This window comes from Parasteatoda tepidariorum, chromosome 12, assembly GCF_982258835.1.
Source record: "Parasteatoda tepidariorum strain Cologne lab strain chromosome 12, Ptep-v5.0, whole genome shotgun sequence".
Lineage (NCBI taxonomy): Eukaryota > Metazoa > Arthropoda > Arachnida > Araneae > Theridiidae > Parasteatoda > Parasteatoda tepidariorum.
The window spans coordinates 18,213,479-18,228,828 of record NC_141766.1 but is presented as its reverse complement, the minus strand read 5'-3'; the positions used below and the strand labels follow the sequence as shown (position 1 = coordinate 18,228,828).

The window sequence follows — 15,350 nt, the reverse complement described above, 5'->3', positions numbered from 1 at the left end:
TAGCAACCATGAATGTTAACAAAATTGTTGTTGACAAACGCTATTTTAAAATTACTGTATATAAAATTCAAACATGTATGGAAATATGTTCAAATTAAAGAACTTTAAATCAATAAATTGTAAAAAATAAATTATAGTACTTACAAATAATCAAATAGAAATAACTTGGCTCCAACGAATTAAAAGCAATTCAATCAGTTAAATATATCAACTTCGAAATCTGTAAATTTCACTAGTTTAGGAATTTCTTCAAAGCTTATTTAAAAGAAATTGTTCACTATCAACAGTTAAGAATATCTTTAACGAAGAATTTATCAACATTTCTTATTTATTCAGTTGTGAACAAATAAACAGATCGTAAACAAAAATTACTCTTATTTGACTTTCAAGTCACGAGAACATTAAAATTCCATTACTAAACGTTTTCTAGTGAGTAGAAAATCCGTACTCATTGTAAAACAATATACAAGACAAGTTCGAAAGAAATATTATTTCTTATTCACCTCGTATCTAAAAATTTTTAAAATCAGTAACACTCTAACATAGTGAAATTTGTCACGAAATCCCTATCACAGTACACAATAAACAAAACTTTGACAGCTCGTTTCAGTTCAGGTCGAAGTTCAACTTAAAAAGTGTTTTATTTCAAGATATTGTGTATTCAATTCATTTTCTTAATAGATATTTTCCAATAAGTTTTATTTTCTTCAGGAAATCTTGTTTGTTTCATCGCTTGAGAAACCACGTGGGAACTAGAAAAATAAACATAAAAGCCGCCGCCACCGCTCAAGCCAAGTATTAAAAAGAATGCATTTGCAGGAGTGGGATTTCTGGTTTGTTTACATGTTGAGAAACAATCCAAATTTATAAACACATGAAACTCTTAGATTTGACTTGCCCACAAAATACATGTCATTAACAAATATCATCAATTAGCCGTGGCGCCAAATTCCGAATTTCGTCGTACAATGCGTTAACTGACTGCATTTGACTGCTTTGATTTAGCAGTTGCTCACATAACCAGATGACAGATAAACAGCAACACAGGTTCGAAATTTACTGCGTCACACGATAGTGACGCCATCTCTCTTTGGATTTGGAATTTATTGAACATCTGCTTCGGATAATCGGCTGTCAAAAACAGCTGACTAAATACACTGTCCCGCGAGTGAACAACTCACGACGAGAATTTAAGCATACATTTTTTTAGAAAATATTAATAATTACTTAACGTTATTTTAGGAATGTTGGTATGCATTTTCGGATCATATGACTACTAAACTTTTCGATAAATTTTAATTCTCACACACTCACAACTTAAAGAGTATTTTATCTATAAGTGACCAGTTTTTCAGCCGGGAAAAATAAATAAAAATTGCGAGAAAAAAAAAAGTCAGTTACTTTGAAAAATTTATTTTTCCAAAGCAACGAAATTGAAATGGAGGCTGAACAGCGATTCTGCGATAAATATATATTTTATATAATAATTATTTTATTTACATAATTTTATTATCTATTTTTCAAGAGAGAATTGTTGAAACAGCAGCACCTGCAGTTTTCAAGTTAGAGCACCTTTATTTCGAATTACTTATTAAAAATAACTTAATATAAATAACTTAATATAAATAGGTACAGAAATTGTCAAATAATTTCTGAGTTATAAAATTTCGAAAAAAAATATTAATTAAAAAAAAAAAAAAAAGACGTACAAAGTTTAAAGTTAGTTAATAAGTTTTAAGTTAATTTTTACGACGACACGAGTTTTATAACTATGCAAAAAATTTATCTTTGTCTAAAATAGTTCTTAGGAGCGCCGCTTTCGCCGCTATTCATCACATCATTATTTTTATTTTACCATTGACACCTAATTTTCCAAATTGCGGCTACCTCTTTTATTTTAAAAATCCAGAATTTATATTTAAAAAAAAAGTATGCTAAAGAGAAAACATGTTTTCTGTGACTGATTACGTAAACTAAAATATCGTATGCAATAAATAATTAACATATGATATGTTATCGCCCTTTGTATCGTTAATATTATCTGTTAGAACATAAAAATCCGATCATCAGATCCTAAGTTACTTATCAATTGTCTGTTTTCAATCACAACCCTTCCCCTTCCCTCTCGTCTTCTCAGCTATATGAAAATATGCTATGACATTTTCCCTTTTCTTAATATTTTTTGTATTTAATTAACAAAAATATTTTTTTTCTTAATTTCCTCAATGCTTTCTTTTAGAACTATGTTCAATGTAGTTTTCAGTTACCAACTTCAATAAGGAAAAATCAGATTTTACGAAATAATATAAATTTCTTGGTAATTGTTAAAAAATGTATTAAATATTTTACTAATAGAGAATTTTTTTTTAATAGTCATCAAAATAAAAGAAACTATAATATTTTCCAGTTATGATTAACCATTAAATGAACTTGGTATATTATGTATTATGTTTACTCTTAATTTTGAATAATCATAGGTATTTTAATTCATCAAAGATAGTTAACTAATTTTTATAAATGAGGCTCGCTTCTTTTCATGAGTAACACTTATTTAAATATTCAAACAGGCAATAATCTGTGCAAAAATTCTACTTTAATAGGGATTTTTCAGAAAACTTACTCAATTCTAGGGAATTTTCTAAAGTATACAAAAACCGAAAGGATTTTTATTAAACCAGTGGACCAGGAGATACTGGCAAAATACAGAAGTCTACAGGAAAATCCAGTAGAGTTAGCACCTATGTAAAAGGTTTTAATTTATTTGAAATTCAAGACAGAAGAAACTGAAGAACTTCCTTCTTCTATGACTCTCCATACGCTACTAGTGAAAGCAGGCTAAGTCTTGGCATAGGTATAGAGTTCTGCTCTACGACACCTGTAGCCCATTTCGATCGCCACTATATGAAAAATATCTAGTGAAAAAAGTGGTAGCACGCATTTTTTTTTTTTTTTACCAAGTATATATTTTTCTCTGTTTCCTACCACTGTAGATTTAAAAAAAAAAACATTAAGCTTTGATTTCGGATCCAAAAAGAAATATTTATAATATTACGTAAAGCATTTTGTTGGACCGAATTATCTTGTTTCGGCAATATAAATCCGAGTAATAAAACTCATGTGCCAACATTTATTTATTTATTTTTATTACTTATTTATTTAGTTATTTTATTATTTTTTATTTATTTATTTTTCGTTTTGAATAAAGGAACCATTTTTTTGTACACTCAGCTTAAGTACAAGCGTGACAAACTTTAAGAAGCTTCTAAACTCAATTTAGGTTTATTTGTACATAATAATTTATTTTTAAAGTAAACCTAATATAAAGGCAAACAGTGCAAAAAATCCTTTTTAAATAAATGATTTACAAGTTTATGTTTAAATCTGACGGAATTTTTCTAATTTGTTTCAACAAATTTTATTATTATTATCTTAGAAAACCCTAATATATTTTACGTCTACGTCGTAAATTTATTTTTACCCTCAACCAAATTTTATTTCAGTACATTAGGCCCTTTTTGGGAAAAAAAATTACCAATTGTGTGCAAGAATGTGTGCTTTTAAAAAACAGCAAATGATGAAAAACGCTATTAGTTATAGTTTTAATGTGTAATAAGATCAATTCAATAATTCAATCAAAAAACCAAGCAAAAGATTCAGAAAATTGTTGCCCAGTAAATTAAGCCTCAAAAATTTTCCGAAAAAAATCAAATTTTTTCTTAAATTTTAAAAACATTTCCACGTAAAAATTTCCCTTTAAATATAATTCGTTTCTAAATCAGTGATATTTAGAGAAATTGTCTCTAATATAGGGGAGTGTTTCACAGATTAACCCTTTCGGGCCGACTGTCACAAATATGTGCCACCATAAAACTGTATCAATCAGGGTAAAAAGATAAAACTGGTAATCAAAGTAATTCTTTACCCGTTTATTTGTGGGCGGAGTTATAATTGTTTGATTTATTTAATTCACCATTACTTTGTTCAAAATAAAACTATTTAGTTATACTTTGAATTAACATTGATTATATATATGATCAATCTAACAATAATTAAAGTAAAAGCAAAGTAAGTCTGTCAAATTAGCAACGACTACATTTAAGTTACCATTTTTTATTTAATTACAACTTGATTCTGATTTTGTACGAATGCTTTTCAGAATCAACCGTCCCCAAGGGGTTAAATATAAATTATTAATAAAAAGCAATTTTTCAAAATTTTCTTGCACCAGTTCTATTCATCCAATTGCTTGAAAACTTATTATGAAAATTTAATTAATCGCACGAACGGCTCGCACTGAATTTCGTACCTCTAGCTTATAATTTGCGGTCATAATAATAAAAATTTAATCAAGAAAAAATATCTTTAACATGGTATTTTACGAACTGCATCTGTTTATTACTACTGTGGCGTGTAAAATGGAGTATATTGTTGCAGGGACTATCTCTTCGATTTGATGCAACTGGAAAAAAATAGTGTAATAATGTATTCTATGGAAAAGGAATATATATATATATATATATATATATATATATATATATATATATATATATATATATATATATATATATATATATATATATATATATATATATATATATATATATATATATATATATATATATATATATATATATATATATATATATATATATATATGGGTCATTCTCACAAAAACAGTCATTTTCATGTCCCCAGTATATTTTATGTTTGTTTTGTAACTTACGAAAAAAAAAATTTCAGGGAAAGTGTCCTTCAGAATGCAGGCTAACAAAAGAATAAAAATAAAATTATCAATTTTTGTTTTTTATTTATTTTTGGTAATTAAAATATACCAAAATGTCATTCACTCACTTGTCCCCACTGCTGATTTAAAAAAAAAAAAAAATTATTTCTGAAATAAAAATTTTTTTTTACAAATTCGTGTTTTTTTATTTCAGAATATTGAATTATAGAATTCAGAAAATCAATTTTAAATTTAATTTCTGATAAAAATATTAACACAGCACTATTTTAAACTCTGTCCCTAGTGCTTCGTATCATTCCCTCACAACAATGTTCTTATCACCTGCAATCTTCTTAGAATAAAAATATTTCAATAAAAACTTTAGCAGTTAACTATTGGCACAGGGCCGGATTAACCTATAGGCACACTAGGCACGTTCCTAGGGCCTACGAAATTCAGGGGCCTACGAAAAACTTGGGAGAAAAAAATTTGTTGACAAAAATAATTTAGCTTTAAAAACAACAAGTGTATTTTGCACAAAATTATGAAGATACAAATAAAAATATAATATTTTACGGTAATAAATTATTTTGCAGAATCTTATGATCTAATATATTACTTTTTTGCGATTTTTGGATTCAGCGAAATCTTGTATTATGCTGTCGAATTCCAAACTACGCAAAATGTCGGATTCAATAGACATAAGTGCGAGCGATGCCAAACGATCTTGATTCATTGTTGAAAGCAAATAATTTTTTATCAATTTTAGTCTGGAGAAAGATCTTTCTCCTTCTGCATTTGATCCAAGAATCGACAAATACTCGTATATTCTTAATGCAATGTGAACGTTAGGAAAAGTATTCACAAGTTTATCTTTAATTTGAGCCTTCAACATTTCTTGTGCAGATTTATGTTCATACAAATTTGAAAATAGTAAAAATTCATCTACAAAGTTCTCCTCTAAATCGGATGAGTAAATTTTCACCAAATTTTGCGCTTTTAGTTTAATCTCAGATTCTGACAAATTTGTGTGAACAAGAAAACCGAAATTATCGTACAAATCACTGTAAGCTTTACGCCTTTTAGTCATTTCTGAAATTAATACATCTAAAATAATACGTTTCCATACGAATAATACGTAATACGTTTCCATACGAAGAAAATTTTAGCATATATTTTGAAAAGAGGGGAGGAGTGGGGGAAGGAGGGGAGGGCCCATAAACGGCTGTGCCTAGGGCCTACGAAAGGTATAATCCGGCTCTGAATTGGCATCATAGAACAAAATTGCAGTATGTTTCCATTTTCAACTTAAAGAAGCTTTGCTGTGGAATAAATTTGAATGAAACCAGGTAAAATTTTTTACATTTGTCATTCCCTCATGTCATTTTTTAGAGTAAAATAAAATACAACTTTATCAAGAAAGTGGTTAATTATATGTTGCTTTCTTGTATGAATATAATTGTTTGTGATTGACTTCAGAAATTAATTAGGCCTAACTGTTATTTTTAAATTTTATTAAATTTGTCATTCCCTCACTAGTGTATAAAGTGAGGGAATGATGCTGAAGTGAGGGAATGTTTCAAGATGAGTATATTATTAAATTTTTTTTTGTTCAATAGTGCCAGCCAATTTTATTTCCCAAACCTGTAAAAACTATTAAATATATAAAACTAAATTATAAAAAATATTAGATATACTTAGTATGCTATCATTTTCAAACTTTAGGTAGATGTAACTTAGATAAAAACATGTATTAAAATAAAATATCATTCCCTCACTATTAGTGTCATTCCCTCACTTTTTAAATAGTGAAATTAATTAATTTATTTATTAATGAATTTAAAAAAATTAATTAATTAAAAATTAATAAATTAATTTATTAAAATAATTAATTAAATTAATTAATTAATTAATTAATTAAATTAATTAAATTAATTAAATTAATTAAATTAATTAAATTAATTAAATTAATTAAATTAATTATTATAAATTAATTAATTATAAATTAATTATTTCAAAAATTAATTAATTTAAATACTAAGCATAATTTATAGGATATATACTTTCTTTATAATGCCATTACATATTTCTATTAATATAAAAAGTTTCAGAGCTTTTTATTCACTTTACTTTTTTGGGACTTCATGAACTGAAAAATGACAGTTTTCTTGAGAATGACCCATATATATATAGAGAGAGATAGATAGATAGATAGATAGATAGATAGATAGATATTTTACATATATTACATTGCAAAGGTTCAAGTCAGTTTCCCTTGTTGCCTACTCATTGGCCAGAAAATCAAGCTGCGTCACCCAGAATTCTCAAATGAAGTTTCAGATTTCTTTGGTTACCATATAAATTTTAATAAAAGCGTGTCTAAAATAAATAGTGCCGTGATAGCTAAGGGGATAAAAGGCTTGCCTTCCAATGAGGCGAACCGGGTTTGAATCCCAGCCACTTGCAGTGCTGTCAAAAAATATCCTCAGTGGTAGACTGATCATTGGTTAGTGTCCCCTTGACGTCAGACTAACCGTGGAAGGTTTTCCGCTCCATGTAACGCAAATGCGTGTTAACTTCATCAAAAAATACTCCATGAAGGCAAATTGGGTTCAAAATTACAAGGCTACGGAGTTGAACATTAGTAGTCGTAAACCCAAAGAATCGGGTCGGCTGCTGTTCAAATTAAAAAAAAAGTTAATCGTATGTTTGGACCACTATGGGCCAGATAGCCGAGCGGTTATCTAGCCAGTTTATGGGAAGACAATGGAAGCGGGTTTGAATCCCGCTCCGGCATGGACGTCTCTCACTGTGTTCTCCTCTGTTGTGTGTAATGTGTTACGTGACCCACCGTATTACGTGTATCTGTGGCAGTGTGGTGTGGGTAGGTAATGTTGCTAGCCTCCATGACTCTGGTCACAAGGTGGTCACCAGACGAAGACTAGGTTTTAATATATGATTCTTTGTATTGTAAATTCGATTTAAAATTATTTTCCACACCACCACTACATGTTAAGGACGTCCCGCAGTGGACTGATCGTTAAGACACGGTTCCCAGCAGATCACCGAAATCAAGCATCACTGGCTACGGTCAATGTGCGGGTGGGTGACCACTTGGATCAGCCTGCGTAGGGACCGAGGATGTGCGGTATGGGTCCTCGTTAAATTGTTCTACCGTAAAGTGCTCGACTTCGCGTGCAGGTCGTCGGGCTACCGAAGCGGGGGTGCCATCCCCTCTGCAGAGGATCAAAATTGCGATGGCATGTCTTCGGATCATCCTCAGGGATGTTTCCCAGACCGTCGCCAATAGCCCATTGTGCAGCTCTAGTGCGACGTAAATGAACAACAACAACAACATGTTAATGACTAAAAAGTTTATTTGAAATTTACTTTGTTCCAGCTCTTTCATGGTGAAACTTTTAAAATGTCAGCAAAATTACCAAAAAAATCTGAAATCTTTAGTTGTTTAATTGTTTGCAACTATATAAACTATATTTCAAAAAGCGTAGTAGTTAGCAGCCCTGCATTTCACAAATGATTCTTTTTTTTTCTATTTAATCTTACCATGTTTAGTTTTAATTGGATAAATTTCATTCTAAAAATTACCTAACTGTAATTTTAAGTTTCAGATAAAATTATATATATATATATATATATATATATATATATATATATATATATATATATATATATATATATATATATATATATATATATATATATATATATATATATATATATATATATATATTATGCTCGTGACTTAGATTTGCATATTAGTTTACCATTAATAACAGTTTTTCTAAAACTAGGGGGTGATTCTCCTTTCAATAGGGCGATGAGTATTAAAAAGAAATAAATTTAAACAATAATAAAAAGCCAGAATATCGATATTGAAAATGTATACAAAACCAATCGTTCAGATTAGGAATTACAAATTAAAAAATAAATAAAATTAATTAAAGTTTCTGAACTTTTTCGTCATACTTTGGGTGAAATAAAGATCTCTTCCAGATCTTCTCAGAAGAAAAAAATAGGCTATACATTTGTTTGAAAACGAACCTCTGACGAACATTCATGCTTTAACTGAAAGCACAAGGAAGTACTGATGATGAACAATAGAGCTTTGAAATTTTAATTATCAACGCTTCTAATTATTCCAAATTCCAACTAAAAAAATATGTATTCCTGTTTTAATCATTTTCCTCGAAATATCTGTTCTTTTCTAAAACAGTAAGGAAAAGAAAAAAACGGGGGGGGGGGGGGGAATAGATTTTCACTTTTTTTCTCAATTTAGTATTATTGATGATAACTCATAGTTTTTTGAGTAAAAATAATAATAATAAAGGGAGATAGAGGGGGCAATAAGTAGCAGTCAACATTTAGAGGGGGGAAACAGGCCAAAAAAGGTTGGGAATCACTGATTTATTATTAGTAAAGTTGTCTAAAGTCAAAAATTTTACAAGTCATAAGCAAAAAGCTAAACTTGTATCAAAATTTGAAAAAGAATGATTTTCTTTTGCAACAACATGCTACACCTTAGAAAATTTATTTTTTAATATAAATAACATAAAGTTCAAAATGTATTTTAAAATCTAATTTTTTTTTCATAATGTTTAGCTCAGAATATTAAAGTTTTGTAATTAAATCTTTTAAAAATATTAGTTTGTTTATGAAATTTCAGCAATTTTGTGAATAATAATTCGGAATTGAAAAGTTTTCGATTTATTTTTATTTCATAAGCAACTAATTTTAGGATTTGGCATATAAATATAAATCCGTTTTATAAATATTTATTTCGAAATGCTTTAAGTAATGCAATGTGTGATATGTAATCATGAGTACGTAATTTAATAGTTTAATTCTATTTAAACCTTTTTTTCTTTTTTATATGGCAAAATAATTTGTTATACACGAATTACTAACTGAAATAAGTATGATGATATCGTTTAAAACTAATTATAGAAAATCGTTTCTTCACAAAAACATGGTAATATAACTCCTATAAATTCCTGATTTTTAAACGCGCGCTTTATAAAATTTTAACATTACAAAAGTAATATTTGTATTATTAAAATAATGTTTAACAAAGATATTTTTTTAAAAAACTGAATTTATATAGTTTTGCTACAAAAAAAAGATTCTGTTTTCAAAAATGCTTGATGCAGCAATATAGTTTCAAATGTATTGTTAAATTAATATCTAACTTTTTAATCATAAGAGCTAACTATATGTATACTCTTTAAACTTAGTTTTTAAGGCATCTTTTAAAAAAAAACTAAGATCAAATAATTTTGATTTCTTTTTGGGGGTAGGGGGTAGGCACCCAGGGATATGAATGCTGATACTCTATTATTAATGCATTCAATATATTGATCTATGAACTCTTTTCTACTTTTACAGTTCTTGAAGTCTTGATAGTCTAAGAATTGTCTTTAATGTTTTGAATAAATAATTTTTAGTATTGTAAATAAAGTATTTTCTTGATGATAGTTATGATCTGAATGTAACTCTTGAAAATAAAAAAAGTTTTTTTATTAATTTTTTAAAATCCCATATGAAAATAAAAAAATACATCTAATAATTTATGACTTTTTGAAATATTGCATTTCAGTGTTTTTTTTTTCTGCTTTTATTTAGCTTGAATCTATACAAATGTAAAATAGGTTTGTCTCATAATATGTCCTATAATTTTTAAACTTAAGGTTTATTAAATTGTTAATAAACATTTTGAAATTTTACAAATGTTAAGGTAAATTTCTAGTTAAATCTGAGTTAAACATTTTATTCATATCTTGTGATATTTACAATTTGAAATAAAAAGTCATTCCTTGGGCGAAATAGTTATGATTTCAATAATTACGCGAATATTTCTAGTGTTTTAAAATTGTGTAGACAGATAAAATGTCTTTTCAGAAAATCTGACTTCGCTTTTTTCAGATCTCATTAACAAGAAAAACAAATGATATAGAGATGACAGTATTTTTAATATTTCATTAAACTGTGTTCAAAAGCATTTGCAGTTTTAGTTTATTAAATGTAGGTGTTTTATTCCACATTAAACTATACTTGAAAATTTAATTGTTACTGTTCAAAATAAAATATATAACTTATATTTGCGCAATAGGTTCAGTTAATTTTATAGTACAAAACCTATATTCATCGAATTAAATTTGAATTTAAATTATAAAGCAGCAAATTAAATTTTTGAAAATGCTGAACAGTATCAAAAGGTTATCAAACTACATTCTACGTCTCTGCCAAGAATTTTTGTTGTTGTGAATAACGTTGCAAAAATATCAATCGCTGATCTGACGTATATATGAATATAAAAACAATTGTTTCTTTTTACTGATTAATATTATGGAAAACATTCATCGGCATTATACAGTATCTACAGGTGCCGCAAGCCAATTAGAATTTTACATTTTCGCGCGTACAATTTAAAATGATCCGTATAGTTTATAAATAAAGTATATTATAATTTTATATGCTAGTTTCCTTTCTAATTCACATTTCTAATTTATTTTTACTTTGCCTCGGATATATTGACTGAGCCACAAAAATGTTCAAATTGGGGCGCATGCGGCCCGCCGGCCGCGAGTTTGACTTATATATATAACTACTCTACGTCATTATTGAATCATCGACCGATATCATTTTTGCGATATACAATATGAGTAAAAGTGTGACATTTTTACATAGATCAATGTTTCGGAACAATCATGTTCGATATAGTAACCGGCGATTTTGCGAAATCGATCGATATTGTGTGCTACTAGGGTTGTAAATCCACTTTCATCGAACAAATTTTTAATTAGTATTGCTACGGATTTCCACATGGTTTATAAAATTTGGCTTCTTTTTTGATATAATACTATTTCGATTCACAAATTTAGAATTATAGCAATTAAATAATCACTCTATGGCTCGCTATTGTTGTGATGCATTCCATTTCAAATGCGAGAGTTATTCGTATTTTGAAACTAAGATTCAGATTCTTTGGCGGTAGTTTTATCTTTTTACTTTACGTGACACAAGAAAAATATATACGATTTTTTAGTAGTAAAATGCTGTCGTAACCGCAAAACATTAGATTTTACATCCGCGATATCAAAATTTTTTTAACCAAAGAACGGCGAAAATCGGATAAATATCATACAAAAATTGGAGGTCTGGCAACAATTGTTAAAAAAGCGGAAAAGCAGAGGATTTTCATGACTAGTGAGTGGGGTTTTGCACCAGGAAAAACAGCGATGTTTTATTTTTTTTTCTCTAGATCATAATTTACTTCTTGATTAGAGGAATTGGTGAATTCATTTTGAAGTGTGGTATTTATGGAATTTTTTTAAAAAATAGAAGAAAAAAAAGGAAATACAGGATAACTGTGAGGCCTGTAATACTGTCTACCATAGAAATTAATTTCACACATTTCTAAAGTGTGCTATGTTGTAAAAATTTATAAATATGTTATCTATAAGAGACAATCTTTTAGATGTTGTCATGCACTTTGAAACTGACTCTAACCAAAGTTAGCAATAGTAAAGTTATACTCAGTAACATATAGCATTTAGTATGGAATGCTACCAATGGTTGAATTATTCAAAGAAATGTAAAATTTTATATCTGATTTCGATTTGGCTCGATAGTAGATTTAATTTAAGTGACATTTCTTCTTTTGGCTATGCATTATCATTTCTTTAGATTCTTATAATAAGCAATTCTACTATACTAAGATTACTATTCTAATATACTCAAATGTTGTAATTTATTTTTGTCCAAAATACACAAAGAAAGTTGTGTTATTTGTATATTTCAAAGACAAACAAAATTCTGACTATAAATATTACATTTTGAATAAATCCTTTCAATTTTTTTCATAAAAGGGATGTTAAAAATAAGCGCTTTTAAGTATTATTGTGCAATCAGAAATTACCCTATTTCTAACTTTTTTGTGAACAAAAAATATCAATTTTATTAGATGAAATCAATTTTGAGGAAATGTACAAAACAATAATGTTCATAATTAATTACAGAGAAAGCAGTGAAATTTCTTTAAGCATTTTTATTTCAAAACAAAATATTTATGCAAATTATTTCTAATGTACTTAATTAAACTTTTTTTGAAAAGAAAAACAACAACTCAAACAGTAACAAAAATCACTGATGAAAAAAACAAGAGCATTTTAAGAATGTATGTTAATTTTAAATTATGAACAACAAGAAGCATTAAAAAATGAAATATATACAATGACTTTGATAATAACGTTTAATTAGGAATCACCATAAAGGCAGAATTATCATAATTTGCATTGATAAGGGAAATAAGATAGAAAACTTCTCAACTTCTAATATAAAAAGTTGCAATTATTATAATTAAAGAAGTAAAAAGAACTTGTAAATTAACACATTACAGAAACCAGCAAAATATTCTAATAATCTTCAAATAATAATAAGAAAATCTTCAAAAAAAAAAAAAACTTCTACAGATCTTGAAGGGTTTCCTAATTATCTAATAAGTGCAAAGTCAAAAAACAAATTTAAAAAGAATATTGAGCAACCATCAAATAAATATGAACTATTAAATTATATATCAATTAATCAATTTTAAGAGATAGAGAGAACAAAGTCCTATAATTTGATGGCTAAATTAAAATGTGTAAACAAATTATTTTTAATAAATAAGCTTTTAATAACAAAGGATTGTAATTCTTTATGGACTGAAGTAATTTCTTAGCAGCTGCTTTATGAAAGAGATGGTAATATATTTTTGTTTTAACTATAAGCAGGCACTTTTTTTGTAACAAACACTCTAGTTAAAGAAATCCCAATGCAATGTACCAGTATTTAAACTGTTTACAGATTACGATGGCAAGCAGAAATTATGTCTTGAATTTTGTAGATAAGTGCTACAAGTAAACAACTTTTTCATTACTTCTTATAGTTTTGAATTATCAAAGCGTAACTTTTATTTCATGTTAGTCCATAGAAGGGATAACAGAAGATATGATATACAATAGAGATAATTAAACAGCAAAAAGATGAAGCATTCAACATTGACCAAAAATTAGTCTGCATATTTATAAAATAACCAATAAAAAGAACTATGCTATGTAGAACAATTATTCTTTGGAAAAATTATTGAAAAATAATTCTTTCTTCTTCTTTTTTTAAAAAAAAATGCTGTATACAAATTGTACAACATCTCAATATCAAAATATTTTTAAATCTAACACTCTAAGAATGGACAATGATTATTCAATTGGTAATCCTTTCCAGCACAGCAGATTTTGGTTGAAAATTTTAATTAATCAGCATATTGGAAACTGCGGCCATAGGAAGTGTATTTTAAATGAAGAGATTTACTTGATCTGTATGCAGTGTTTTCATCATAGAAAAAAAATGGGTGAGAATTTCTCACCCTTTCTCAAAAACAGGGTGAGATTTCAGAAAGCTAAGTGAGATTTGTAAAAACTAAAAAAACACGAATAGACTTGAAAAAAAAATCATTTCTTTTATTATAATACATTTTTAACGTCTTCTATTTTTTAAAGCATTGAATATTCTTGCTGCATCATCATAGAAGATTTTGCCTTTACTAGGTATTTGTCCATCTTACATTAGTGCATAAAAAATTTGAACGTCTTACATGAAAAAACCTTACCTGCGGTAAACACGTGGTTGCAAAGAAATGTGTTCTGAAAAGGGCTCCGTGGTTCAGTTGTGTTCTGTTGTTCGAAAAGGTTCTGAACAATACTGGTAAATAGGGAAGCTAGATAACGGAGCAAATGTTGAAAATAATGAAAGATCCAGGAAGAAAAGTGAAACGGATTTTATTCTAAATAGCGTAATTTGAAGCTTCTTCCAAAATGCGAGAAATTCGCGAATTTTGAAATTGATTTATAGAATGCGCGAATTTCTGGCAGTAATAATTTTTTAATGCGAGAAAAGAAAAAAAATATGCGAGATTTTTGCGTTCTCGCGCTGTAGTGAAACCACTGGTATGTTATTTAAAAGATAATTGATGCTTAGAAGCAAGTAGTGATTTCTAGTGTTTAGCATTATTTTTTGGAAAAGTGTTTTCAGACTGGGCATTTGCATCAGTAAGGGTTAATGGTTGAATTTTAAAGCTAAAATAAACATAGTAAATTTAATATTAGCAAATATTTCAGAAAGAAGTTTTATATTTATCAGGAATAAAAAATAAATAATACTCTCAACATTTGTCTTGTCTCAAAATATCACATATGCTATAAAATATATATTCGTGTATTATATATTTATATTAAAATATACATTTGTGTAAATATATATATATATATATATATATATATATATATATATATATATCTGATTTTTGAACTATAAGTCAGTGACTAAAATAAACTTTAAATTCCTTGATTTCTAATGGAATTGCTGTATTGTATTATTAGTATTATATATATATTTTTTTTGATTTGATGAAAAAAGTTATGCATATATGTTTTAAATTTTGTGTGAGCCATAAAAAAAATATTGCACATATCATGATAAATATAATATAAAAGAGAGTAAGTAACTAAAACTATATTTATAAAAAAGCTATAGCACTTACTGATTTCATATAAGTACACATTTAACACATAGT

General features: G+C 27.6%; 1 protein-coding gene across 2 annotated transcripts in view; it reads right to left on the bottom strand.

Annotated features, from left to right (window-relative positions):
- The window catches only part of LOC107446025 (uncharacterized protein CG43867), a 229,731-nt gene extending 228,686 nt beyond the window's left edge, over positions 1 to 1,045 (bottom strand). Inside the window, exon 1 of one of the 2 annotated variants that reach the window (XM_071188138.2) lies at positions 145 to 1,045. The gene's annotated coding sequence lies outside the window, so the exon portion shown is untranslated. The remainder of the gene's footprint in view (positions 1 to 144) is intronic. The other variant, XM_071188136.2, reaches the window with a different exon arrangement.
- Between the last annotated feature and the right edge of the window lie 14,305 nt (positions 1,046 to 15,350).